Source organism: Hemiscyllium ocellatum, unplaced genomic scaffold (assembly GCF_020745735.1).
Source record: "Hemiscyllium ocellatum isolate sHemOce1 unplaced genomic scaffold, sHemOce1.pat.X.cur. scaffold_2083_pat_ctg1, whole genome shotgun sequence".
Classification (NCBI taxonomy): domain Eukaryota; kingdom Metazoa; phylum Chordata; class Chondrichthyes; order Orectolobiformes; family Hemiscylliidae; genus Hemiscyllium; species Hemiscyllium ocellatum.
Genome location: NW_026867966.1, coordinates 30,162 through 54,721, shown reverse-complemented (window position 1 = coordinate 54,721; position 24,560 = coordinate 30,162). Strand labels below are relative to the sequence as shown.

General features: G+C 41.9%; 1 long non-coding RNA gene across 3 annotated transcripts in view; it reads right to left on the bottom strand.

Annotated features, from left to right (window-relative positions):
• Nucleotides 1–24,560, bottom strand: part of LOC132811098 (uncharacterized) — a 67,927-nt gene that overhangs the window by 15,745 nt on the left and 27,622 nt on the right. For all 3 annotated transcript variants that reach the window (XR_009643175.1, XR_009643174.1, XR_009643176.1), the window contains exons 3-4: nt 3,490–3,530; nt 2,163–2,280 (exon numbers count right to left, since the gene is read on the bottom strand). This is a non-coding gene — a long non-coding RNA (uncharacterized LOC132811098). The remainder of the gene's footprint in view (nt 1–2,162; nt 2,281–3,489; nt 3,531–24,560) is intronic.

Here is a 24,560-nt window from a genome sequence, read left to right as displayed (position 1 = left end):
CCTGTTTGAAAACATGTACAAATCAGGACTATTGACAAGTCTTGCTGTTAGTGCTCTTGGCCAATCGTAATAAAGAATAAATACTACTTTGAGTAACAAGTATCACGTGTAATTGCTGGGCTTCAAAGTAAGAGGATAGCTCTTGTATTTATTGGCAAGAATTATAACCAAATGTTTACTGTGGTTACTGCACTCAGTAACAATAAGATCAAGATCAATGGCTGTTAGAATCCTTGGCCACTCGTAATGAAGAATAAACACTGCTGTGAGCAATACGTATCTTGGATAATTACAGAACAGAAATTTCAGAACACACTCATTGTATTTACTGGAGGGAATGATAATCAGATGCTTACTGTGATGATTGATCTCAGGAACAATAAGACAGTTACTCAGATTATTCCACTGAACAGTAATTAAATGATCATGAGACCATTGTCTGGCTTTATGAATAGTGTTTTGTGTGAGCATTAATTTCAATAACATTGTCATAGTATACAAGTCTGCAGGTTAGGTGAGTTGGCCATGCTAAATTGCCCATAGTGTTCACGGATGTGTAGGTTAGGTGCATTAGTCAGGGGAAATGTCGAGTAATAGAGTAAGGGAATGTGTCTGGGTGGGTTACTCTTCGGTGGGTCGGTGTGGACTTGTTGAGCCAAGTATCCTGTTACAACACTGTAGGGATTCTATGACTCTATGATTCTTTGATTTAGGAATAGATTGATAAGCGAGTGCTAAAGATACTATTTAAAGTCAACAAAATCTTTATGTTGAGTAGAATTGCTTAGCAAAATGCATTGAAGCCATCATACACAAAGTGAGATAAGTGGAAGTAGTAAGGTATTTTGATTAAATAAAATGAATGTCATTAGTTAGATATTTTAAATTTGAAAAACTACAGTGTCCTCAAATCTAAAATTTAGAGACAATGTAATGTGATACATACATTTATTAATGACCTGAAGATAATAAATTGCAGATTCTGTGATTATTGGAATGAACAACAGACAGAGCAAATCCAAAATTGGATTGAAAAGCAATTCAAACTCTGCTTAGATATTTTCTAATCACCATTCTAAGCTGTTTTGGTGCATCTCTGTTGAAGATGGGAACTCAACGCACACTTCCTGGTCTCGTGGGAGACACTCTACTGGAGCTCCACAGGTTCCTTTCATAATGTTCCCACCAAGGAAGGGTGGGATTATAATTAATTGTGATTACTTAAATGAAAACTAACCAGTGTTCACTCCGATAATTGGGCTGGGAATTAATTCGACTGTTTCTATGCAATGGACTGAGAATGAAATGGTAATTCACAATAATGATGGTACTAAGTATATAGGCTCTTACGTAACAATCAATATCGTGACAATTGAAGGAAAAATAAATAGATATATCATGCGCTTATTGTAAATTCATGAAAAATACAACTGCTGAATATGTTTAAAGCAATTTTTCTGATAATGAAAAGATAATTAGAATGCTTATCACCAAAAAAAATTCTTTCACTGTGACTATTCAGCTGCAGGCAGCTCCTCTTCCTGACACAAATGTACAACTTCCAACAATTCAAAATGTACTCTGATTGATAAAGGGAAGAACAAACACATGTACGTTTTTTTCTCGTGTTTACGAAAAAAGTCACATATTTGAATTTTTTTACCTTTAAAATATTTAACCCTTGCTGAGATCAGAAATACAATAAACCTTCACGTTGAAGAAAAATATAATCAAATCAAATCAAAATATACATCGATATTCACAATAATTGGGAGAGTGAACACTGCAATATCTTTCCATCAGTTGATGTACTGAGCTATAATTCCACTTTTATATCCCTGACTGGATTGATCAGTTATTAGATATTAGCAATAACTAAATTATTAATATGCTGTCAGTGAACTGAATATTAAAGAGAAATCTCACATTGCTGTTTGAACATACAATGTTCTGAAATAAACAGTAATTATTGGTGAAATGTCATTAGATATCTCTGAATCGACGAGGCTATGGTTAGTTTGATTGTTGAAATAAGTGGCATTCAGATATTTCCAATGAGCATTGGATGGAAAATCACTCTTTTTGGTATAGATGTGAAAAAAATGTTTTATTGGAGTATTGGCAATAAGAAATGTAGGACTAAATTATGATGTGCATCTCACCTTAATGAATATTTTCAAGTTTTCTCAAAGGTCTCTAGTCCAATCATCAGTTTAAAAGTGGTCATTTTCGTTCAGCAGATCAGTAACTGCAAACATTTTCAACACATCTTCATCAAATCTGATAATTCAGAAAAAAAACCAAAGCATTACCTGTGTAAATGTCAAACTATATCTTTAGATTAGAGTCAAGTTCATTCTCTACTTATTTTATTCCTGTTTTTGATACCAGTGACTAAATATTGATTAGATTATATGTCATATGTGTTAGACATGAGTTTTCTCTCAAAGATCTGTGCAACACAGGAATGGGCCCTTTGGCCCATAACTTTGTGCGGAACATAATGCAAAATAAACTCACCCCTTCTGTCTACCCTTGGTCCATATCCTTCCAAATTATCTAAATGAACATTTAAAAAGCCCTAATGTATCTGCCTTTATCACCAACCCTGGAATTTCATTCCAGACACCTACCACTCCCTTTGTAAAAAAACAAATTACCCATCACATGCCCCTTGAACTGTCTTCCCTAACCTTAAACGCATGTCACTTACTTTTGAAATTTCAACTCTGGGAAAACATTTTGACTGTCAACCCTATTTCCGTATCTCCTGATTGTATAGACTTGCATCAATTCTTCCTCCATCCTCCGCTACTCCACAAAAAAGCAACCTGAGTTTTTCTCACGTCTCCAAATCCAGGCAGCATCCTGGTAAACGCCCTCTGTACCCTCTCCAAAGCCTCCATACCCGTCCTATAATGTGGCGAGCAGAAGTGAATACAATACTTTAAGTATGCCTTAACCAAAGTCTTATAAAGTTGCAACATGCCATCCTGACTCTTGTAACCAGTTCCCTGACCAATAAAGGCAAGCATGCCATTTGCCTTCCTTACCACCCTATCTACTTGCATGGTCACTTTCAGGGAGCCATGGTCTTGAATGCCAAGATCCCTTTGAACAACAAAGCTGTTCTCAGTCCTGCCATTACCTACTTTTCCTTAATATTTGAACACCCAAAGTGAAAAACCTCACAGTTGTGTGGATTAAACTTTGCCTTTAATTTCTCTGAGTGAAAAGTGAGGTCTACAGATGCTGAAGATCAGAGCTGAAAATGTGTTCCTGGTTAAAGCACAGCAGGTTAGGCAGCATCCTAGGAACAGGAAATTCGACGTTTTTCTGCCCATTTAATTTCTCTGCCCATACCTGCAATTTATCTTTTTCCTGCTGCATTCTTTGACAACCCTCTATATTATCCACAACTGCACTGAACTTTGTATCATCTGCAAACTTATTAACTCACCAAATTAGATTTTAATCCATGTCACTTACATATATTTGTCCTGCAAACAGAAGGGTTCCAGTGCAGATCCCTGTGGGAAAAAGACAGAAAATGAGGAAAATGCAGAATTCTTGAATAAATGAGGTTTCTTTCAATGACAAAACTATTCTGATGAATAATCTCTGAAGGTGTGATTTTTGTTTTGAAATTAACCCAATATTTTAATTCTCAGTTTACTGATCTTATTGAATATCTAGTACAAACTGCTTTGAAAATATTGAATCATTTTAAGTGTTGAGTTCTAACATTAATTATTCTTTAATTGTAATTTCAATTATCACACCATCATGAGAGTTGAATCTATTATTTCTTAGTGCCAGTATCATGATGAAATATTTACACTCGTTTCTGGTCAACACACCTGCAATCAAGCAAAGTTTTCTCACCCAACACTCATAGTAACTATCTCATTCTCTTTCATTTGAATTCTCATTTTAATTAAATGATTATTAATCAGTCTTATCAATTAAGAGATGGCTAACTAGTTTTCACATCAATATTTTAGTTCTTTCCCACATATTGCACAATTACATTGCAATAAGGGTTTTCTCATCATTCTTAAATTTGTTATCAGCTATTTTTGTGTCTGATTTCCAGTATCCACAGTTTTTTGCGTTCTAGTATTGATTGTATTTCATTTCAACGCTAACATTTCTATATTTCTGATTATTACAATAGAGCTAAGTATTTTTCATGTTAAACATTGTGTTAATTTCATGTGTTTCTTGTGTATACAAACCAGAATTAACAAATGTTTGCTCTATTCTTTTACAATAAATCTTGAATTCTTAGAAATCACAATTTTGTGAAAATGAGGGAAATTATCTTTCGCTTAATAGTCACATTGAATGACTAATGCTTTACTTCCAAGTCATGAGCATTACAAAGCAGTTTAATTTTGAGTACATAAATAACTGCTTCAAACATATTTAATTACTTGATTATCATGAGATTTATATTTGTTTAAGATCATTGTCGCTTCGTTCCAACATTTTTAGAAACTACTAATTCCTTTTATCTGTCCATTACACACTGGAATTGTCGAATACAACCCAGTCTGATTATCACAAAAATATTTGAGCAGTTTTCCCTGTGAGTAACCACCGTAAGTATGTGATTATAGTCCTGCCCTTCTTGCATAGGAACATTATGTAGGGCTCTGGTAATGTCTGTACTGAAAGACCAGGAGGTATGGATTCAATTCTAACCTTCAACAGAGATGTGTCAAAGCACATCAGAGTTGATTAGAAAATATCTAAGTGTCTACTGAATTGTTTTCAAACCAACATTTTATCAACTTGTATCTGTTGTTCATTGTAATGTTCACAATATCTTGAATTTATTTGCTTCCGTTCACTGACTAAACTATGAATGTTATTATGCTGCTTCTAAGTACCTCTCAACTTTTAATAACTTTGCAGTCATAAAGATTCTACAGTGTAAATTACATTTAAGGTAAGGGGAAACGATTTAAAAGGGATCTGGGGGGCAACTTTTTTCACAAAGTGTGTTTGGCTCACACGGAATGAGATGTGAGAGGAAAGGCGTTGGCTGGTACAATTATAACATCTAAAAGACTTTTGGACAGTTACATGGATAGAAAACGTCCAGAAGGATATGGAACAAACACAGGAAAATGGGGCTAGTTTAGTTTAGGGAACCTGGCCGGGCTGCCTGAATGGCCTGTTTCCGTGCTGTACCAAGCTAGCATTGTACAATTCAAACCTGACTGCGATGGGTAAAGGAGAGAACAAACGGGTGTTGATTCGATTTTGCGTCCATAAAAAAGTGACATGAATTTTAAATAATTTTGTCACAAGAAATAGTTCACTCTTATTGTGATCAGAAATACAATGAATGTGAGCATTGAAGTCAAATATAATTAAAACAATTCAACTGTGTTTATATGGTTAAAATAAAAATTGATATTCACAATCATTGTGAGTTTGTACCCCGCCATATCTTCACATTACTTCATGTACTGAGCCATTATTGCATTTACTGAGCATAAATATACCCCCGACTGAACGGAACAATAATTAGATGTTAGCAACACTTAGATTTTCAAAATCTATCAGTGCACCGTGAAGAAGGAGAAATTGATGTAATTTTATCCTGATCGATGATCCAACATTTGTGTCTGAATCAGGAAGAGAGTAAGGAGATAACCAAAGTGAATATCAGAGTGACCACAAGATACAGTCCATGACATTTGATAGAAAAAGGAATTTGCATAATTCCATGGTTATTGAACGTTAATAATTAATTCCCTCCGCAGCTACTGAAACAGTCCAAGTCCAAGTACAACAAGATCTGGACAATATCCAGGTTTGGGCTGACAAGGGCCAAGTAACATACATTCCACACAAATGCAGGCAATGACCATCACGTATAAGAAATAATCTAACCACCATCCCTTGACATTCGCTGGTGTTGCCATCATTGAACACCCACGATCAACATCCTGGGAATAATCATTGATCAGAAACTGAATTGGTCTCAGCACATAAACACGGTGGCTACAAGAGTAATTCAACTGCTGTCTCCTGAAAGCCTGTCCAACATCTACCAGACACAACTCAGGAGTGTGATGGAATACTCCCCACTTGCCTGGATAGTGCTGCCCTAACAACACTCAAGAAACTTGATACCATACGAAACAAAGCAGCCCGCTTGATTGGCACAGCATCCACAAGTATCCACCCCCCCACCACCACTGATGCTCCGTAGCAGCAGTGTATACTATCTACAAGATGCACTGCAGGAAATCACTAACCAGCACCTTTCAAACCCATGGCCACTTCCATCGAGAAGGACAAGAGCAGCAGCTAGATGGAAAGACAACTATCTTCAAGTTCCCCGATAAGGTACTAATCACCCTGAATTGGAAATATATAGCTGTTCCTTCACTGTCGCTGGGTCAAAATCCTGGAAATCCCCACCCCAAGGTATTACATAGAACATAGAAAAATACAGCACAGTACAGGCCCTTCGGCCCTTGATGTTGCGCCGACCAAAGCCTACCTAACCTACACTCGCCCAATAACCTCCATATGCTTATCCAATGCCCGCTTAAATGACCATAAAGAGGGAGAGTCCACCACTGCTACTGGCAGGGCATTCCATGAACTCACAACCCGCTGAGTAAAGAATCTACCCCTAACATCTGTCCTATACCTACCACCCCTTAATTTAAAGCTGTGTCCCCTAGTAACAGCTGACTCCATTAGCGGAAAAAAGTTCTCACTGTCAACCCTATCTAAACCCCTAATCATCTTGTACACCTCTATCAAATCTCCCCTAAACCTTCTTTTCTCCAATGAGAACAGACCCAAGTGCCTCAGCCTTTCCTCACAGTTTTGTGCTGTATACCCACAGCAGGTAGAATGCAGCGGCTCAAGAAGACAGCTCACCACCAATTTTTCAAGGGCAACTAGGGACGGGCAATAAATGCTGGGCCCAGCCAGTGACAGCCACATCACATCAAATAAATATTATTATAATGTCTGCAAGATCAAAACAGCTCCACGCTGTCCTAGCTGCAATCTCTGCCCCTTATTGAAAAAGATAAAAGAATCTGACATTGCTCAACTTTCTCATCAAAACCAAGTACAGTATTCACCCCAGCCCTCTCTTATATGAACCAGCAGCATTTCCACCACCAACCGTAGATCCTCTTAAAATATTTTGTCAGTAACTTTTAATTAACTGGTTACTACAATTACAATGCAATCTCTACAAACAGATTAAATACCTTTTATGCAACAACAAATTTTCTAACAACTTTTCTCGATCTCTGTCATTCTTTTTAGTTCGATGAGGTAGGGAGGGATGGAAACACGACAGTGATGTAAGATATATGTAATACAGTGAGACAGGGAAGCTAGTATGGCTCATGTTGACTCTTAGACCCCACACAGTGAAGCAACACATTCACTGCATAATAAACATAACATAACATTTCAACCCCACTCACACCCGGCGTGACAGAAATAAAATGTGGATCGGTTGGACAGGATAGGTTTGTTACAGTTAGAGTTTGGGAGAGTGAGGGGTGACATGACTGAAGTATCTAACATCCTGAATGGTTTGAAAAGGTGGATGTGGAAAGGATGTTTCCACGTGTGGGTCATTCCTGAACTAGAGGGAACTGCTTTAAAATTGGGTTCACCCTTTCAGGACAGCGATGATGATATTTGTTTCCCATCAGAGGGCTGTGCAAATTTGGAACTCTCTGCCCCAGAAGGTGGGCTCACTGAGTATTTTAAGACACAAATTGATAGATTCTTGTTAAGGGACGTTGGCGGAAGATGGAATACAAATCACAAACAGATCAGGCCTGGTCTTATTGAATGGTGGAGCAGGCTCGAGGGGCCGAATGGTCACCTTCTGCTTCTCTCACACATGATCCCCGGACTGAGAGCTTTGTTTAAAATTCATTCACTGGGATGTAGGTGCCACTGGCTGAGGGCAGCATTATTCCCCAGAGGGCAAATAAGAGCCAACCACATTGCTGTGGGTCAGGAGTCACATGTAGGCCAGACCAGGTCAGGATGGCAGCTTCCTTCCCTAAAGGACACCAGTGATCCAGATGGGTTTTTCCTGACAATCGAGAATAATTTCATCAATAGACTCATAATTCTAGATGATTATTAAATTCAAGTTCCACATCTGCCGTGGTGGGATTCGAATGAGGGACCCCAGAATATTCACTGGGTCTCTGCATTAACAGTTCAGCAATGATACCACAGGACTGTTCCCGAGCTACAAAGGGTGGGAACCAAAACCTTGATCAAACTGGGAGAATTAAGGAGCGTTGAAGGGAATGGGGGAAGAGAATGACCAAGTTTAGGTTCAAGGCAACTGAAACTAAAGCCACCAACAGGGAGGAGAATTAAAAAAGAAACTCTCACACAGCTGGAATTGGATAAGTGCAGATACCCCAGGGAGGTGTGGAACTACACAGGGAGGACAGGGTGAAGGCACGGGTAGGTTTAAAAGCAGTGAACCAAATTTTGAAAATATCTTTCTGAACATAATATGGATCAGGTTAAAACTGAGATAGGTGTCTGACACAACTTGCTGCAAGGACACAGACAGTAGAATCTGAAGTGACCATGAGGTAATGGAGGTAGAATGTGGGAGACAAGCTGGGACTGTATTCGAATAGTCATGGTGAGAGGGAACAAATGCTGGATACAGGGTTTCAGCAGCTGACGGACTGACGCTGAGGTGAGCCATCGGAAACTGAGCAAGTGAGCACCATCTAATAGGACAGAGAAACTGATCCATCAGCCTGAAACTGACTGACCACGTGGCTGTCAGTGACTCCAACACAAGTGAATGGAAACATTGCTCAGAGCCTGTTTCTGTAACATTCTACACAACCAGGAAATAAAAAGCGAAGAATGAGCTGAAAACAAGGCCCTGCTCTGTTAGAGTCTAAACTATTCAATGTTCAGTTACTGAACGTTATTGATTCACAGAATATTCTAACCTGCACAATCACAGTAAAAGGGGAAAGTAAACAACATTCTTGGTAAAGACATAATGAAACAACTGCTTGTATAAAACAGCTGAGAACAAAGGGGCTGAAACCTCCACAAACTGACAAACACAGATACCATCGGTTTATAGATAGACAATGAAATTCTTCAGAAAAACCCTTCCCTGCCGATGGTGTGTGAACTGCCACTTATTTCCTTTGAAAAGAGTCTCTGTTTCCCCTCAGAAAAGCAGGTGTGTCGCACACTTACAGACTGACTTACAGACAAAGGAAACCTGATCTGAGACTCGCAGGTTAATGAAGCTATTAGTGACAGTCCATTGCACACAACAAGAGCTTAGACCACAACAGATTCTAGTGAAACCAACAATGCAATGGAAAAGGTGAATTAGTCTTTATAATCATGCAGCCTCTCTCAATCAAATAATCCTAGTCAACTTCCAAACATTTTAAAACTATTAATACCAATGTATACATATTTATTTCCTTCCCTAATTTCCTCTAAAAAATATATCTAATTATTGTCTTCAAAGTACATTTTAAATGGTCAATTCATAATCACAATTCATTTCCAATTATTCTTAGAGCAAAACAACTTGCAAACTAAAATAGTTTTCATGTCAGTAATGACACTGGAAACTTTGTTATGTAGTTTAACCATATTTCCAAATATAGTTTTGGTTTATTATTGCAGTGAAGCTAAAATTAAAGTCTATTGATTTTCTCTGATATCCTTCCATTATTTTATTCCCTAATAACAATGCCCATGGTGTAATGGGTGACAAGCATTAAAATAAAATTGAATTTTCAATGCAAGAACTGGTACAAATGATCACATATTATCCAGTTCATTCATTGTCGTTGATGTTAAGAGTTATTTTCCCTGTGTGATCAAGTTAAATTCACTTAAATAATCACAGTACAATTCTCACCTCTATAGATCTGTAAAGTGAATGTCAAGTTATAAATATTTCAAGTAAAACCAAATTCACATTTTGTTCTGTTTTATTCCAGGAACGATGGAATGTGTTACATTATTATGGGAAACAGGAACAAGTGAAGGTGGTGACTCTCAGACGTGAGGCCTTAAAGCTAAAGGCCAGCTGGTAGTTACAGTGGGGGATGTACCTACTGCCCCGCTCTCCTCAGAAGGCAGTGAGGATGGTGACACTGGGTAGAACAGGTTAGATGATGAAGCGCCCACGTATCAACAGAGGGACGGCAATGGGTGGGATGACCCACCGCCCTGTAAATCCCAGAAGGCCGTGTCCATGGCACTGCTGGGCATCAAAGCTCAACGTGGCTAGACAGTAGGGAGCAACAAAAGGAACTGACAGAAACCAAACCTGAACTGTTTACCCGGCTGAACGACAGGTGTTGGTGAATGAACACCCAGCCTGATAGAGAAATGGTAATAATGGGCCTTATTGAGACAATATGGATGAAGTAGTTGAGGTACACAGTCTCACCGAAGATGGTGTCAGCCAAGATCTCTCAGGCCAAGATTCCCTGATGTGTACAGCAGAAACTGTCCCTGCAATGTGAGGGTGGGGGTGTGAGCCGGTCCCCCCCCCCCAACCCCAGTGCACAGCCGATCAGTACCTCCAGGCATTTACAGATATTACAGGGACACACTGGGGAGGAGACAGGCTGAATGGTCTAAAATAACCTTGGTGTCTCAGGGACCTAAGGGTAATATCGAGGATCATACAGAGAGGAAGCCTGAGGTGTGTAAGGAACACGGGGGATTACCAAACCCCAAACTGTGATGATGAAATAGGTTTGATGTGTTTAAAAGATGACATGGGACCCTATTTAACTGTAATTATAAACATGGGACTCCCAGTGGGAGATAATTCTAACCACCTTCTGAATTGGGTCATGAGAGCTGAGGCAAACGCAGAAACACAGAGGAATAGCTTCAGTACAGGGAGGGGAACCAGACCCACAATGGTACAAGGGAAGCAGGAAATGGCACATAGCCAAGGAACGTAGGCAGAGAGAGGGAGGTAGATGTTCACATTGTGTGGCCTGTGTTCACGTAGGCACATGCATAGCTTATGAATATTTATTGATGCTGTGTTTGCTGTATTAATAAATATTAATACAGGAGCAGCTATATCAGTTACCGATATGGATTTGCTCCCACCCTGTCAATTACTAAAATGAGAGCAGTTGGAGAGGGAATCGAGGAAGCTGGATGAAATAAACCGATGCAGATCACCGATATGGCAAAATATACTCAGATATGGGAGTGTGAAACTGAGGAAGGGACCATTCTGGGAGTAGCCATTTTAGAACAGTTAGGAGCAACTAGTGATGTAGAGACCCGAACTGTAATATGGGAACAACCTGGCCAGGCCCGGGACAGGAAGCAAAGGAGAGGCGACATCTCCAGGGTAGATACCTTGCAGAGAGACTGGAACAGTCAGGGAATCTGGGGAGTTATAGCTAGGACCCAAACAGCAGTGTGGGGAACTCAAACAGGAATGTGCGTTATTATCTGTAGATCCTGTAAAGATCGAGGGCCCTCTCACTCCCCACACAAACAGGATCCCATTAAAGCTGGGGCTGAGGAGGCAGTCATTGTGACAGTAACAGATTGAGAGAAGCAGGGAACAGTCAGACCGACAGTATCCCAGACTAATTCACTGAATCCAGACGGCTCATCCCATCTCACTATTGATTATACCTCCCTCAGTAAATCCGCCACTAAAGAGTATCCTACAGTAGCGAACCACACCACTGTATTTAATGGATTGAAATCGCAACAGGATATAGTCTCAGCCCTTGATATTGTGAATGGGTTCTGGTCCATAATGGCAGAATAAACTGATGTTTACTATCAAAGGAAAACAGTACACCTGGATCCAGTTATCTCAGGGATCCCATAATATTCCAGTATATCCCACCGATATATGGCTGATGGAGTTAGTCTATTTAATCTTACCAACACCTCATTACCTCAGTTGGTGAGAAAGAACATATCCAAATATTAAACATAGTATTGTGTCAGTTCAGGCAGGCCGGGCTTAAAATTAACCCACAGAGAGTGCAACTGGGAAGGTAAGTAGAGGCGTACCTGGGACATCATATCAGGGAGATCAAATCAGGAAGGCAGAGGGGATAATCCCATTGGAACGAAAGGCCATGATTTTAAAACTATCCATCTGCACATCGCGAAGGGGTAAGGCAAACTTTAGATTGTTTAATTATTGGAGGCCTTTTGTGGAGGCCAGAATTGGCAGAACCATCACAAGCCCTGACAGAAGCACTGGCATTAGCCAGGGGTCAGGGAGTCAGCATATTCACAGACAGTCAGCATGCCTTTGGTATCGTTCATGACCATGTGTTGGTCTGGGCTCGGTGAGGGTACATCACCTTGTCTGGGGGCCACATAGAGCATGAGGAACCCGTCAGAGAGTTAGTGGAAGCAGCTGACTTTCCCAGTGAAGCAGCAATAATGAAGATTAGAGCTCACAGGGAAGTAGAAACCCCACACCAACGGGGCAGTGAGTATGTGGCTAAGGCAGGTAAAATACTGACTGAAACAGTGCAGACATTTGAGGAGATGGCAGTGGCAGGAGCTGCAGAAGTGAGAGAGGAAGGTTGAAAGATATTCCCAGAAACAGTCCCACAACAGGAGAAACAGGAATAGGAAAAGGGTGGGGCAGTAATAGGACAAGACAGAGTCTGGATGATCCAGCAGTGCCACCACACTGTAAAAGACAAACATTATTAAAAACATATCATGGGTCAGCCCATATTGGGCAGGATACAATGCAATATCAGATGCTCCGCTACAGGGGGAGGCCTGGATCAGGGAGAGATACAGCAGCTTTTTGTTGAAGGGGTGTAGTTTTGTACACGCTATATGAGCCAGGGAAAGCAATCAGGATAAAATGGAGGCACAGCAGGGACCTAGGGACCCATGGGAACAATTACAGATTTTACATACACCCCCATCCCAATCTCAGGGAAGGAAATCCTGCTGGGTCTTAATAAACCGGTTTACGCAGTGGGTGGAAGCATTCCACTGCAGATTCTGACCAAGGGACACATGTTACAGGGAACGTAGTTAAACAGCTCTGTGGCCTGTTTGGTACTGAACAGAAACCCCATCTCCCATCCCACCCCCAGAGCTCAGGGACAGCAGAAGGAATGAAGCAGACACTGAAAGCTAGTCTGACTAAGGCCCTCCCAGAGACAGGCAGAGATGGGTTAGAGTACTCCCCACCATCCTAATTAAATTACCATCAACTCCAGCAAAGGGAACAAGGCAGTCCCCCTTTGAATTAGTGACCAGACGGACTACGCAGGTGCCACAGGGTGTGGCAGTGGGAGTGCCCGAGATGTCCAATGGCAAGGATAGCGTTAAACAATTCTTGAATGAACTGGCAAAGCAACTGCATGAGCTGAGATGGGAAGTTGCAGAGGGACAGCGAATCAGAAACTGGGAAAGGGAGCACAGAAATATCCGAGTTGACATTCCAAACCCAGGAGATCAGGTTGGGAGAAAATATTACCGGAAAGCATGAAGGAAACCCAGCCTTACTTGGCTGGGGAAGCCACAGAGTTCTCGAGAGGGAACTCTCCCATCATGCTTAAGTAAGGAGCGCTGAATAAAGGTCACCACGCTGCTAAACTCAGGCTCCTCTTTGATACTTCTCCCAGCAACAGTTGTGCAGGGGCATGTTGCTGGCTGGAGGTCTGTGGCCAGTGCCTCTGTTCCACAAGGATCAGAACTGGGACATCTGTTGTTTGCAACATATATCAGTGATTAGCAAGAAAATGTAAACAACTGAATTAGCAAGTTTGTAGATGGTACAATTGATGAAGCTGTGAACAGTGAAGAATGTTGTCAAAGGATACAACAAGAAAGATCAGTTAGAAGGTTATACGGAGAAAATACAGATAGATCTGATTTGGACAAATGTGTGGTGATGCATTTTGGGAGGCACATTGCAAGAGGAATGTATACACTAAACGGAAGGGCCCTGAGCAGCATTGATATACAGAGGGATCTTCAGGTGCACGTTCACAGCTCCCTGAAAGTGGTGAAGGAGGTGGATGGCAGGCTTGCCTTCTTCTGTCAGGGGAGTGAATATAAAACTGTAATTAGGCCACCTTTGGGGTATTGTGTGCCGTTTTGATCACCACATAAGGAGGGTGTGGAGGCTTTGGAGAGGTTGAAAACAGGTTTACCAGGATGTTGTCTGGATTGGGAGAGGTTGGAACATCTTGGGTTGTTGTCACTAGAAAGTCAGTGGCTGCGGGGTGACCCAAGAGGCACAGAGTGAATAATCTGACTCTTTTTCCAAGGTGGAAACGACAAATTCTAGAGGCCATAGGTTTAAGGGGAGAGGGGGGACGTTTAAAGGAAATGAAAACCAAAACAACTGCAGATGCTGTAAACCAGAAACAAAAACATTTTTGTGAAAAGTTCAGCAGGTCTAGCAGCATCTGTGAAGAGAAATCAGCGATAACGTTTCTGAGGAAGGGTGACCAGACCCGAAACATTAACTGATTTTTCTTCACAGATGCTGCATGACCTGCTGAGCATTTCCAACAACATCTGTGCAAGTTCAAAGGGAGGTTGTATCAGGCAAGTTTCTCATGCAGAAGGTGGTCAGTGACTAGAATGTACTTGCCTGAGAGATGGTAAAAGCAGGAACAATCACAATGTTTATGAGGCATTTGGGCAGACACATAAGCAGGCATGGGTTGGCAGGGATATGGATCATATACAGGGAGATGGAATTAGTTTGGAATGGCATCATGATCTGTACAGACATAGTGGGCCGATTATCGCAGTGCTGTCCGGTTCTGTTTTCCGGGGGGTAGAATGTATGGAGTGAGAGATAATATTTTGAGTGGAATATGTCTCTTCTTCAGAATACATAGGAAGTTGATGCATTTTGAGAGAAGCAATGTAGAAAGGGAATATATATTTGATTGGAACAGACACAGGGAGCAGGACAGCAGGATGGGGGACAATGTGTACAAATCATTAAAGGAGAGAGAACATAAAGTGTTTTGAGTAAACGTATAGGATACTGGGCTTCATTAATAGAGCGAATGATAACAAACTCATGGAAAAGATGCTGACCATTGACAAAGCTCTAGTTAGGTCACAATCAATCATTGCATCCAATTCTGATCAACAGATTCCTGGTCAGAATGGGGAAGTTAAAATACCACAGAGGGGCCAGTTCCATACTTTGCTTTCTTTCAGGATGCATTGGCGACTCAAGGGTTAAACATTCTCCTGCCAAAGGACTTACTGCTGCATTGTAAGAGTACGAGGCCTGTACTCTTACAATACAGACAGAACACCTCAGTAGGGGGAGGCGGACTGTACCTTCGAAATAGAACATATTGCAGCCACACGTGGATTCCCCTGTAACCCCAGACAGAGGGATTTGTCCTTTCCAGACAAGACTGAGAGCCCTGGGCACAACCCTGTGAAACTGCCTCCCGCTCCCATTGTCTTACCTCCCCTCCATATTAGCATAGGTAACTGAATTCCCCATTTACTGAAGGAAGAACCCTTCTGCCTTAATCTCTTCCCATCAACACATAATCATGAGCAATACGATAATCAGTTTCTGTAATCCATTCACACTTTATCACAGGACGTCACCATTCATCAAGCTTTGTAAGGTCATAATCACCTACTTTAAACTATGTAATGGCAATCGCCCATGTGACTGATATGTCTTTGTCTAATTCCTATTAAATATACTGTCTCTATGGGTAAGGCAGAGATTCATGAAGAACAGTCTCTGCAAGTAGACACTCAGCTACTTTAGAGACACTTTGAAACTCTCGCTGGCTGCACAATAATAAAGCTACTGCTGTTGTGCAGAAAACTTGTCTCGTCTGGATTTGTGGAACAAAATAAGCACCAACAATGAAGGATATGAGTGATCTTCAGAGTGTGGAGTACAGATTACTGGAGAGGTTCACGATGAAGAAAATGCAGTCACTGAATTGATTTGAAGAAATTTGTATTTTCTTTGAAGTAAACAAGTTGAATATATTTTTGATAGAGCTGTATAAGATTATAACATGTCTAGGTATAGCAGTCAAAAATATCTGTATTCGATAGGTGATCGCACAAGAATTAAGATCAGATGTAAAGTTTTGATACAGCGGGAGATGAGCAAGTGTTTCTGCTGACTGTATTGTTTGGAAATATGCAGAACATGCTGCCTATTATGGTGGTGCAAGCAGAGAAGATGAATGATTGATAAAAACAAATAGATCAGATCCGAGGGAAATAAAATTGCAGAGTTTGTGTGGACGTATGGGGAATGAGAATATGGGATTCTGCTACAGTGCGCCAGCTTGGATTTGATGGGCCTCTCTCTGTGCTATAATGCATTTTATGTGGACTTGCTTTACTTGCTCTGGTCACCGATTAAATTGTCATTGAGGTAAATCTGCTCAGTGTTCCTACTCAGTCTAACACAGGCTGTCCTTCCTCAGCAGGAGATAATGTTTTACTGCTTTATACTGGGTTCTGGGAGGGGGAGGGGTGGTGGGTGGGGTGCGTAATGGTGTGTATAACAGTCTGCCAGCACTTATCTGAAATCAAAACACTAGTGCAGCCACACTAGGGACAGACTCTGGAAATGTGGGGAATGCCAGAAGGGAATTCTTTACCCATTCCCATCTGGAAACGGGCCAAACCAGACAGTGTGAGGAGAAGCTGTACACCTGCTCTGTGTGTGTGTGTGTGTGTGGGGGGGGGGGGGGGGGTGAGAGGAGGGGAAGGGATTCACTCAGGCATCCATCCTGCTGAGACACCAATGAATTTACTTATAACCACAAGTTGAAGGACTTTTTTTTTCTCTTTTCACACCAAGTAATGAACAATGGTATTGCCAGTCCATAAATTTTTTGCATATACAGAACTTAGCTTTGGAAATGTTCACAGCAGTGTTGAACATGTACAGATTCACACTGGGTAGAGACTTTTATTTTCCTTTATTCATTCACAGGATGAAGGTATCGCTGGCCCGGCAGCATTTCCTGCCCATCCCTAATTGCCCAGAGGGCAGGTATGAATCAACCCCATTGCTGTTTATATTGATATTAATGAACATGAATGTCAGACTAGATTAATTATCATCAAACTCAAATCCATTTGATATTCATATATTTACAATTAGTTTTCAATTCACCAAATGTAGCTGAAGGGAGTAATCTTCAAGTGATTCTAACAGAGAAGATACCTGAATACTTGTTCAGCAAATTAAAGCCTGTTGTGTTTAGATAGTAATAATTTTAAAAAGGTGACTTGAGAATAATGGAAGAAGTTGATTGTTGAGTAACTGATAATCTTGTTTTAATCTGGAGTTAATTTAGGATTAGTTAGCAAATGGTAGGGAATCCCAGCCCCATGAAGTGCATATCCAGTTCCATGTGGGAAAACCAGGACACTTCTTGTATCAGCGACAACTACAAGAACACGGAGGTGACACTGGAAATGTCAGGAACACGAGTTAATCCATGGTTAAAGTACTACACTCACTCCTCGTCCCCACGTTGATGTGTTCTCACCAGAGAGGGTACAGAGGAGATTGATCAGAATGTTTCCATTATTGGAGAATGTCTGCTCTGAGGAAAGGTTGGATAAGTTGGGGATGTTTTCCGAGGAGGATGAGCTGAGATTTAATTTAAGTGATAAGATGCTGAGGAATCCAGATCGAGTGAATAGGAAGGAGCTATTCATAACAGAGAGGTCAGAAACTGGAGGTTTTAGATTGAAACTAATTCTCAGAAAGAAGGGGAGTGGATGGTGGTGGGCAGGAACTCACTGATGGGGTGGTAGAGGCAGTAGCCAACATCACGTTAGAATAAAAGGACATGGATGTAACTGAAACCCTGGAACATGCAGGGCTATGGACTAAAGTCTGCAGAATGGGATCATTGTGATTTATTTGACATTTCTCCAGAATATTAAACTCAAGTCCAATTTGAGAATTTATGAATATCATCCGACCTGAATTCCAAACGTCAGACTAAATTTGTCAGTAAGTTCCAGCACAGATCGAGGCTACTTGGTCCATCCTGTATGTGTTGGCTGTAATAGAACGATCCAGGCCTTACAGCGTTCTGTACTCACCAATGACAGCAACAATTTCAGACTGTGTACTCTGCCCTCTATGTTGATATAATCTGTTTGTTTTTCAATGTATTTCTTTGACAGCTGCTCAACTTGTTTCCTTGTTTCGTTCCCAGCCCTAACTCCATTCCCCGTGGCCTTGAGGGACTACCATTTCTGCTGTTTAATCTCTCCTGTCTTCCCCCGAGTGACAGGCTGTCTTTTTGTCCTTGTCTCACCCCCACCTTGCTCACAACCTGTTACATTTCTGATTGTTCCCAGACCTCTGTAACTTTCACTGCGCCCCCTGGGTCAATGGCACGAGTTTTGAATTTTCTTCCTCATGAGATAATCAGAAATCTTTCTGGTTGCAGTTTCCCCCAGATTTTATTTTGGAAAAAAAAAGAGCATTTGTGTCAGAGTCAAGTGTTTGTGAGCCTTCATCCACAATCCTGAGCACTTAGACATAATATGTGACCCTCCCACAGATGTGCAGGTTTGATGGATTGGCCGTGCTAACATGGCCTGTAGTGTGTAGGTTAGGTGGGTTGGTTTAGCCATGCTAAATGTGGGGTTATGGAGGTAGGGCCATTGCAAATTCGATGGATCGAATTAGTCTCTTTCTGCGCCTCAGGGATTCTGTGATTCTAACTAGTTGTGATTGTCGACACGTTTTCCTCATGCCAGGTTCATTCAGCTCAGGTACACATGCTGCCTTGGTGTTTCTGTTGGTTCTCACTCAATCCTTTCCTTCTGTTTTACAGCAATTTCACACTGTATGTGAGGGTGAGAATGAATTTGTAAATACAAATACTCCAACCGAAACCCGCACAGCTCAGGACCTGTTTCTGCTGCTGATGTCACTCACAGGGAACAGGAAAATAAAGGTTCAGTCATATATCTTACAAGGACACAGAGGTTACAATCACCAGGAATGGCTACACAGCTTAAAACTCTTTTCTCAAGAAATAAAGGACGCTGGAGAGACCCAAAGTAGGAAGCTTTGTGTCTGTATTTTCAGAGATTTGAGGTTGAAATCATTGGGTTTGAAGCATGTTTCATTGCCCCAGGTCATCAAAGCTGCTATTTAAATGTGCCTCTTTCTTTCTGTCCTTTTGTCTGAGTTAACAATCAGATGGATAGGTCAGTCAGTGTCTGTGTTTTCCCAAATCCCTGATTGAATCCGTCTCCCCCAACAAACTCAGGTGCCTCACCACACTCTGTGTCAGGGAGAAACTCTGCCGTTACAATGAGAACTGTCTTTGCTGTCACCTCTCCTCGTGCTTCCGCCTAATCCCCACTTCCCTTCATTAAATCCCAGCTGCCTCTAGCCCACCCACATGGACATGTTGAAGAGCATGACAGGAGAATGGATTGAAACCGAGAGTTCAATAGCCAGGATGAAATAGGAAGAAGGAAATAAATGGGGTTTTTGGATTCCAGGGGATACAGACTCCTGGATTAGTCCTTGTGGGCATTCCCGCAGTAATATGAGACAGCATTCCATAATGACAGTTAAACCCGGGAGGCAGGAGAGGGAGCTACTGAACATTAACAGGTTTAGTTCAAACACAGGAAGTTTGTTCAGACAGTAACAGTGTGTTAGACATGGAGGTGAAGTGAGCAGTGAGGGGAAATGTTACCACAAGCTGCAGATGGACAACTTTCATTGGAACAGGAGGAGGCCATTCAGCCCCTCAACCCTGCTCTTCCATTCAATAGATCTTGGATAATTTGTGGCCTAACTTGCAATTTTCAAAACTCTCCAAACTCATCAATAAACTCCTCTGCAACACACAAGATGAATATTGAAAAAACTAACCATCTGCAAATGCTGGGAAATCGGAAACAAAACCAGACAGTGCTGGAAATTTTCAGGAGGTCTGGCAGCATCTGTGGAGAGTGAACCTTTGGGTCCAGTGACCGGTCAGGTGACCAGCTGCAGCTGACCATTCTGCCTGTTCTGTAACACTCTCTGGAACAGGTTCTGGTGCGGGGGGGGGGGGGGGGGTGGTGAGATTGTCAATAATAACTGAGAAAACAGGAGGACAGGCTCAATCAGAATAAAATCCATTTTGGTCTTTCAGTTTTAATTCAACTGCAAACATTATTATTTCTGAAATAGGATCATAGGCCAGAAAACAACTCTTCATGTCATTGGATCTGGGAAACTGTGTTAATTCTGACCTAGTCCAGCCGACATGTGAGTCCAGACCCTGAATAATGGGGTTGACTCTGAACCATCTCCTGGGCAGTCAGAATGGATGACAAATGCTGCCCCAGCAAGTGATGCCGTGATCCCATGAACAAACAAAACAAATCCAATCGCTGTGGTTAGTTGTGAACTCGCTGGTGTTATTGGAAGGTTTATGGGGTAAAGGGAGAAGAATGGCATTCAGTGAGGTGATCCTTTGGAGAGCTGATCAGCCAATCAGCCTCCTTTTGTACAGTAACAATTCTGTGAATAATTAATTCTGAGCCCTCTAAGGAAATATCAGAGCAGGGTTTGTAAAGAGGTCAGATTGAATGAGTGTCTTGGTGAACACAAGTGAGGCACAGGTACAGAGAGGCTTTCGGATGGATTAAATTAAATTTTATACATTTGAACAGTCAGGAACATTACAGCAGTTAAAAATTGGAGTGATCAAGAGAGTGGAATTAGAGCAGCAAATAAATCTTCAACATTGATGCAGCTAAAGGGGATGCTGGGTAAAGATACTGTAGTTAGTGCTTATTTCATTCCAGGCACACCAGCCAGGGAGCACTTCCTTCCTGTATCTATCCTCTTGAGCTCTTGAAGATTTTTGTTCATTTGAAGTGTTTCATGTTTAGATAGTCCAGAGAAGACAGCTTCAAGCTCCTCAATCTCTCCTGCCAGGGCAATGCTGCTGTTAGAATTCAATTCACTGGGGCATGTTACTGGCTGCTTCATGGACTGGAACTGGCAATTGAGACTGTAAGGTAACTGTATAAAATACCTTCAATGGTATTGCCAGTCGTGAGTGGTTTTAGGAAAATGACCTTGACTTACGGGCATTGAGTGCCAGAGCACTTCCTGTTGTGGGGCATCCTGTTTAGATACAATCTATTGATAACTATTAGAACTGACTAGCACTGGCTCTGTCAAAGTGGTCAGAGCATTATGGCTGTCATTGAAGCTGGTAACAAACTTCCCATGGGGTAAAAATCGTAAATGATAGAGTAGGCACGAGGTCTGATGACACTGTTGGAGTATTGATGTTGTTGTTAATCACATTAACTTGACAGGAGTTGACTAAATTCATATTGTCTCTTTCTGAATCTCAGGATGTCTCTCTGGGCAATGAGTCTCCACAAACAGCAATGAGCAGGGGTCATTTATTTTGATTTAAATTGCTCTATAGCACTGCTGCTTCACAGCACCAGGTACAAGGTTGGAGTCCAGCCTTGGTCAACAGCCTGTGTAGAGTCTGCACATTCTCCCCAGGATAGTGTGGGTCCACTCCAGGTGCTCTGGTTTCCTCCCACAGTCCAAAGATTTGTGGGTTAGGTGGATCAGTCATGGTAAATTGTCCACAGTGTCCAGGATTGTGCAGACTTGGTGGATCAGCCATGGCAAATGCAGTGTTACAGGGGTGGAGTGCTCCAGATGGGATGCTGTTTGGATAGTTGGTGGGATTTGATGGGCCAATGCTCTCCTTCCACACTGTCGGGATTCTATTCTATGATTGTGGATAAAGTCGACACAACAGGGTGTCCTTGGAGAAGGAGCATGTAATGCATCTCAATTTTCCCAATGTCTTTAGATAGAGGTGGGTACCGCAGTGGATACAGTGCTTTATCTCCATCGCTGCCCCCTCACCCCCAACTCTACTTTGATTTGGTCTCTTCCCACTTTGTCATTTGTAATGGTTTGCTTTGCCTGTAAGGGGCGTTGTTTATAAATATTCAATTGGTTACATGGGTGGTTTACTGCTGGTGATTATATGGGAACCAAAATGGTGTAATGGAGGGTGTTGATGTTGATGGTGGGAAGGTTGCTCAGCTGTGTGAGATAACACATCTGGGTCAGAGAAATGGGGAATAAAGAACACTTCACAGCTCACATAACCAGAACTGAAAAGCAGTTAAATCAAACCAAAGGTTCAGACAGGGAGGGAGTATTTCCCTGGAGCTTGAGTAACTGGAAAGTGATGGTGTCCAGGAATAGACAGGATTTGTTTTACAGGGCGTTGAAATTTTAAAAACTGTTACATTCAGATAGTTTCATTTCTTTTCTTTTAGTTTTATTTATTGTGGAATAAATAGCTACAATATTTTAAAAGCAAATTTACAAACCTTGTGTTAAAGATAAATGTTAAATAAAATCCATCAAACCATCCCTCACTGAAAACTGTTGTGGAAGTGCAATCTCCTGGAGAATCCCTGCCCACTCCTTCCTTCCCGGGCTCCATGGCTATATACATACCTGGGAGATAGCAGCAGGAGGAGACCATTCAGCCTTTCAATCCTGCTCCACCATTCAATGGGAAACAGCAGACCATCCAGCTCAGTCTCCTGTTCCTGCTGGGTTCCAATCCCCTTTCATGACTTTACCTTGAAGAACTATATCTAAGTCCTCCTTTGGTTTCACTGCCTTTTGTTCCAGTGACGTTGCGGTGTTACTGTGTGGGTGTAGGCAGGGGTAATGTGATGGTGCTGCCTCCTGGGGATGCACTCAGCATCCCTCATCATCCTGCAGTAACATCAACTGGGGTTCAGCAACTAGAGATAGAAACCATTTCCAGGATATGGGCATCACTGGCTCAGCCAGCATTTATTCCCCATCTCTAGTTACCCTTGAGAAGATGGTAGTGAGCTGCTGTCTTGAACCATTCACAGTCCATTTGGCGCAGAGAGACAGACAATGCTGGGAAGGAGAGTGTTGCTGGATTTTGGCCAAGTTATTCTCTATCTTTGGTTCTTCAAATGCTGGTTAACTTAATCACAATCTGCACATGAGTTTGAGATTTCAGTCTGTGAATCTTCACCATTGAGCACCCTGAATAAACAAATATGTACAGATTAGAAATTCAGGGCAGACAATTCTAGTTTCTCTATAATATCTTTTTTCCCCTTTCTTCCGCAAAAGCTGTAACCCTCCAGCCCACTTACTCTCTCCCACCATTCTGCCTCTGCTGTCCCTAATGTACACCCTCCCCATTCTCATGGAGTTACTGATAAACAGATCCATGCCACCACTTCCCGTCCCTGGTTAGACTCTGCACCCTTTCTGGGTTCACTTCCTTTCCCTTCAGTTGCTGCAAGTCAATAATGTAACAGCAGAATGAAACAAAAGGAAACAGAAATCGTGGTAGCAGATCCTGGACAGAAGAGGAACCTTCAGTCTGGGAGAATGGGTCAGATCCTTCTGTTTCCCATTGGTCGATTCCCAGCATTATGACAAGTTGGGGATGGAACTTGGGCCCATGTGGGTGTGGTGACACTTTGAACCCCAACCTGTCAATACTACAAGCGGATTTCTTCCTCCTCCAGCCAATCACAATGTCAAATGCTTTCCGCTAATTACCCCAGAGCACATGCTCCAAAATCTTCCCATATTCTGTACATGTGCAGTTCTGGGCTTCCCCTCACACGCGTAGTCCCTGCCTCAGGGATTGTGGGAGTTGTAGCCCCCATGAAGCCACTGGAGACATGTTTCTGGATAGTGAATGAAAAGTGTGGGCTGGAGGTTGGATCCCCATTCATACACACAGGACACATGGGCTGTCACTGGATTTTACTGAGACATCCGCTTCCACAACCTGATTTCTGACGTAAGGAACATAGATTGCGGGGTGGGGTGGTTAATAAGGGGTAGCAGATTTTAAGCAGATGTAGCTGAGTGGTTAGCACTGCTGCCTCACAGCGTCAGGGACCCGGGTTTTATTTCAGCCAGATGCGACTGTCTGGAGTTTACACATTCTCACCATGTCTGTGTGGGTTTCCTAGGGTGCTCGAGCTTCCTCCCACAGTCCAAAGATGTGCAGGTTAGGTGGATTGCCTATGCTAAATTGCCCACAGTGTCCATGTATGTGCCAGTTAGGCCATTAGCCATGGGAAATGCAGGGTTACAGGGACAGGGTGGGTCTGAATGGGATGCTCATCATAGGCTGGTGTGGATTTGCTGGATGAATAACCTGTTTCTGCACTGTAGGGACTCTATTCTATTCTCATGAAGAAGAATGTACCTATCTCAATGTATTGTGAATCTGTGGAATTCCCTATTCAAAATACGGTGGATACCAGGACAATGAGCAGATTTAATGAAGAGATACAGATGTTGAATTTGTAATGAGATGAAGGGTGAGAGAGAGCAGGCGGGAAAACCCAGCTGAGACCGAGGTGAGCTCAATCATCACCGTATTAAATGGTGGGGCTGGTTCGAAGGGCTGCATTGCCTCTCCTGTGCCCAGTGCTCATCT